Genomic DNA, 5,954 nt, shown 5'->3' with positions numbered 1-5,954 from the left:
CTGCATATTGCTGAAGGGTGTGGGCTTGTTCCCATTGATGAATGGAGATCAACAGTTGTCAGTTCTTGGCCAGTGCTTTTAGTCTATTCCATAAATGATGCAGAAAAGGAACTTCAATATTCTGGGATTATATAATCCTTCAGAACTTTTTTGAGTCTTCAGTCTTCTGATCATGCACCGGTGAAAGCCAAGAGGGGTGGCAGTCAATCTTTCTTTGAATGCCTGTTGATATTTATTTGAACTCGTTAATAGATAATGCACATGTTGCCTAAGGCAAATGTTCCTTCAACTGGAAACCCACTGGCTTCTGCTCAGGATGTTCCAATAACAGAGTGACTGAAGTCAGGATGTCAAAGTAAAGGATGTAACTTGTCGCTCAGCATCTCAGCGCTCTTTGCTGGTTAGATTACCACTCCTTACTACTTCCATATCACTTCTTACTCATCTATATGAACACATTTGTGACCCAAATACTCCAGAGCACTGGTGTTGGTTACGTTAGCAAATCAGTGGCCCAGTACACCAAGATAATTTGTGTTGGTTACCTTATCAATTATTAACTACTATTATCGGACTGCCTTTTCATGCAATATTGATATAAGCTTGTAGCCAATTATAAATGTTAGCAAATACATTAGCGGAGGTAACTAACACATTTAAAGGCCTTCTATTCTGAGGAGGTAGCAGAAGGAAGGAAGTTTCACAATGTGCATGGATCCCTTTCTGCATCAGCACCCACACACATGGCATTAGCACCCTGACACAGAATGGGTGCTGTACTGGGTTCCAGGAAATCTGAAATATACAATTCCTTTACACACTACATTCTCCAATAATTTTGGCACTTTAAAAAAAATACATTTATAGGGTCGATAGCTGGTATTTCTTTACATTGAGAAGTCTTGAAAGTAGGAGCTGTGCTGCAGAGTTGCTGTTGCCTTTGATGCTGCTGCCTCTCATTGGTTGGCCCTGATGCTGTGGTAGATAACATATCTCACCTATGTCAGTGGAAAGTTTGTGCAAATACCACAAACTGCTGAAAAGCAGTAGTCAGGCATTAGCTCAGCCAATCACTGCTCACCAACAAATGGGACTGGCTTACCACACTCACAGGAACATTTCTGCCTTTCAGTGCTGGCTAGAATTTGTTTTAATGCTGTAGTTTGACCATAAAATCCAATGTAGAAGCACCTGTTCAATTCACCAGGATTGATGCCAAAGTGTATGGGACTTACTTCCCAATGGGAGGTTTGAATGGCACATACATTTTGCCTCCACTGAATGGCTGATTGATCAGTAATGCCATACTGCAGTGGTGACCATTTTGTGTAAGTCGGAAAAAGGATGACAGTAACTGTCACCGAGTCAGGACATTTCAACAACGGATCAAGTAGAATTTAAGAAGGGATACTGAATCATCCTGTGTATAATTGACCACAGCTTCACAACCATTGACCATGTCTGCAACGTTTTACCCTGTTATTGTAACCACTAACCCTGCAAAGTACAAATGTCTTTTGGCATGTTGATTCAGTTCAACTGCTGGAATATCAGGTGAAGAAATCTGCCTTGTAAAGAGTGGTCTTGTAATCCCCATCACCCGTGTGCTTATTAACCTATATTTGCTCCAAGTCTGTCAATGCCTCAAACTTCTCATACCTGTGTTCAAATTCCTGTATGGCTTCACCCCCTCCCTATTTCTGTAACTTCCTTCAGTCTTCCAAAAATTCTGTGTTCCTCTGAATATAGATTCTTGTGCATCCCTCACTCCTTTCTTGCCACCACTGGTGATTGTGCTTTCAGCCGCCTAGGCCCCTAAGCTCTAAACTTCCCTCCCAAACCCACTCTGCCTTCATCACTCTCCCCCTGTAAAACAGTCCCTAAAACCTACCTTTCTGACCAAGTTTTTGATCATGTGTCCTAATGTCTCCCTCTTTGGTTTGGCATCAATTTTTGATTGATTATGCTCTTGAAGAGTGGATTTTACTATGTTAGAGGTTCTATATAAATGCAAGTTGTTGTTGTTGGTATTCTATGTCCCTTGATGTGCTTACATTTTTTTGTCATATATTTATTTCAATTGCATCATCAATTCTAATATCCTATGCTTGCTTAATTCTGTTACAGATCCTTCTGCATGCTCTGACTTTTTTTCTCCATTAACCTAGCTTTCACTATCCTGCCATGTTGCAGAGAACTCCTGCGGCACGGTAGCACAGTGGTTAGCACTGCTGCTTCACAGCTCCAGGGACCTGGGTTCGATTCCCGTCTTGGGTCACTGTCTGTGTGGAGTTTGCACATTCTCCTCGTGTCTGCGTGGGTTTCCTCCGGGTGCTCCGGTTTCCTCCCACAGTCCGAAGATGTGCGGGTTAGGTTGATTGGCCAAGCTAAAATTGCCCTTAGTGTCCTGGGATGCGTAGGTTAGAGGGATTAGTGGATAAATATATGGGGGTAGGGCCTGGGTGGGATTTGGTCGGTGCAGACTCGATGGGCCGAATGGCTTCTTTCTGTGCTGTAGGGATTCTAAGATTCTAAGAAGAAATTGGTTTATCTCAAAATTGGTGCCATCCCCACAGTGATTCGGTTGGAGTTTGGGAGCCTGTGCTCCTGGTGCTTCCACTTCAATTCCAGGATTGTAGCCTAGCCCTGCACTGCTCTCTCTCCATTGTGATGCCAGCAGCCTCTGTACACCACAGGGGGCAGACAAGCATTGTGAACAAACCACATCAGGAAGCTGCACTAATGGTGGCAAAACTGTCAAAGACGGAAGCTGAAGGGAAATGTTGCAATGTGCCAGGGAGAGCACTCTCTGGTGCTGCGTTGCTGCTCTGGAGGCACTGGTGACAAGTGGAGGCCAGGAATGAGGCAGGAAGACTGCGAGGCACATCCTCAGAGGACAATGGAAGCATGGTCCCAGTATCGTCGTGAGGACATGGCAACAATGGTGGACTCCACTCAGGTAGTCAATGCAAGTGAATGTAAGCTGTTTATCACATTACAGGTTCACCTCTCAATGTTCTTCACCCTGAAGCACATCCTCAGGACTCATCCCTAACATTCTCATTATAAACCTTAACCACATACATCTTCCAATCATGCGAGCCATACACACTCCTCTCTACAACTATTCAACTGTACGTTCATCTCACCCAAGCACAGTGACAGTCATTAACATTCTGTGCTCTCTTTTACAGGAGAAGTTGGCACACAACAGGCAGGTGGTGGACCAGTGTGCATTAATCCCCTCAGTGCGCTTGAGAAGATGGTTAATAGAGCAGATGGAATATGGTTCTGTCAAGGCCATTGAGGATGATGGTCAGTTGCTGCTCTACTCACCTTCTCCACTCTGTCCCGAACCTCACCTTGAAAGGTACCATGTCATGGAAATTGCAGATGGTATGAGTGTGAAACAGCACCACTTTCTCGACTTGATCCTTCTCTTATTCTGTTGGATGGTCAAGAACAGAGCCTGCGGAAAAGGAAAAGCAAGCACAATAACTTGAAGAGGAGGCACTGTCACTTGACCTTAAACTTGCAGCCACCCAATCAGATACTGGCACCGCACAAACTTTAGAAGCTGTTGTAGAGTTGGGATCAGCACGTGGTGAACAGGCACAAGTGAGCTACAGCCAGGTTAGGGGGAAGAGAGAACTTGTGTGCGAACTCCTCATGTGTACTGCAGGGAATCCAGATGAGGACCTCATTGAGACTGACCACAGGAAAATGCTGATGATGATAATGCAGACCAGTCTCTGGCCCGGAGCATGGGGGAATCAGGATCCAATTTGTCCACAGACATCGCCCAGAGCTTAGGGACCATTTTTTCCAACATGGAAGTAGTAGCACGTCCTTGGCAGTGTTACCACCCAACCAGGATGCAGCATCTGCTGGCCCCTGTCTCAGCTTCAACTGCAGCACAGGAGGAGGCTACGCTGAAGTTTGTTGGTTGTATTGTTGGGGAATGTTGGGGTGAGGTGGTTCTGTGGATTGAGCAAGATCTCAGAATACGGTTCTTGTCACTTCATGCAGTTGCACAGGGTAGTTGTGGTCCCTTCTCTCCCACTTCCTCATCCTCTTCTTCTTTTTCCCCTTCCTTTTTGTCCTCCTCTCAGACTGGCTTCCAGTACCCAGGAGGTAGTGGCTGCACCCTCAGAATGACAATGTTTTGGAGAACGTAACACTTCCTCACAAACATGGAGATTTTCTCCAGCATGTCCTGTAGAGGTGCCCAAGTGATCTAGACAGCAAAACCTGGGAAGACCGATGGGTTTTTCCAAGTTATTGCAGGTCACTCCATAACTTTCATTGATGGCACTTTGACCTTTCATGATAGGATGGTAGGAGGGGGTTCGTGGCCAAGTGTAGATGACCTTGGCACTGATCAGCCATCCTCTAGTGCATCTTGGAGGCCTGAAGTGCAGACAGGCACATGATAAATGCAATGTGCTGCTTCAACGACAGAGGGCATTCAACAGGGTGAGCTTCTTGGTGTGGCTGCAAATTAAGAGGGTGGTCTTACTTTTGGTTCCTGTATCACTGCTTGTTGATGTAGGGGGCTTGCAGAGTCATATGGTGCTTTGCAACATCAGGAAGCATGTCAGCCCAGTGAATCCACATTCTCTTTCATCCTTCCATTCCCCCCCCACCACCCAGGGAGAATAGGATAAAGGCCTCTCCCCTCACATACACATCTCTGTGACCTGCCTGATGCATTGATGAATGTTCCTCTGTTCCCTCCTGGAAAGAGCATTGCTATAAAATGTTCCCGCAACAATGAGCTTTGTGACTACTGGGAGGGCCGTCCTCATCCTTCTTTGAAACTGCAGATTGGTGCGATGGATGTGGCACAAACTCAGGTTGCGTTTTTTAATGAATTGTAGCCTCCTCATTGCTAAGTAGGAATGGTGCTTATGGAACACCTTTAGTGGGTAAAGCCTTCTATGGAGTTTGCTGCCTCTCCTCCCTGCTTCTAGAACTTCCTCCCTCTTCCCTCCATGTCCTGGTCATATTGCAGCCCAAGTGTACTGCATCCACCTCCCACACCATCCTCCCCTCGTGCCCCCACTCCCACAAAACACATATACACACATACACACACACACACACCACACACATACACACGCATGCACACATACAGGCACACACACTTTCACACCCATATACATACATGCGCACACGCACACATGCATGTGTCCGTACACACGCACGCACACACGCAAACTCACTCACTCACTCACTCACACTCACTCACACCTGTATAAGGCACTGGTTTTTCCTCCATTTCTGTGAGTCGCATATACCTCTAGAAAGTTCCAATAACTCATCAAAGTGCTTCAACAACTTGGCCTTAGCGAAACAAAGTCAAAAACACCTCACCTGTGACTTGTTGAGTGGCCCTTTAAAAAGCCCCAGACTGGGGCCCATCTGCTTTCATAATGTTTGCTGTTTAAGGAATGATTAATAAAGACCCTTTCTGTACTGAGAGCCAGAGAGTCCATAAACTGCAGAATGAGGCCATTCGGCCCATCGTGTTTGCACTGACACTCCAAAGAGCATTTTACCCAGGCCCACACCTGTCCTACCCCCATAACCTAATGCATTTAGCATGGCCAATCCACCTAACCTGCACATCTTTGGCCTGTGGGAGGACACCGGATGTAAGGGGATGTAAAGAGATTACAGATAGCTCCAAGAAAAATAGGGTGGTAATAGGGGATTTTAACTTTCCCAACATTGACTATGGGACAGCTATAGTATTAAAGGATTGGATGGAGGGAAATTTGTTGAGTGTTTTCAGGAGGAATTTCTCATTCAGTAAGTGGATGGCCTGACTACAGAGGGGGCAAAACTTGACCTCCTCTTGGGAAATAAGGAATGGGAGGTGACAGAAGTGTTAGTGAGGGATCACTTTGCGACCAGTGACCATAATTCCATTAGTTTTAGCTATGGAGAAT

This window comes from Mustelus asterias, chromosome 12 (assembly GCF_964213995.1).
Source record: "Mustelus asterias chromosome 12, sMusAst1.hap1.1, whole genome shotgun sequence".
NCBI lineage: Eukaryota > Metazoa > Chordata > Chondrichthyes > Carcharhiniformes > Triakidae > Mustelus > Mustelus asterias.
This window is presented reverse-complemented; position numbering follows the sequence as displayed.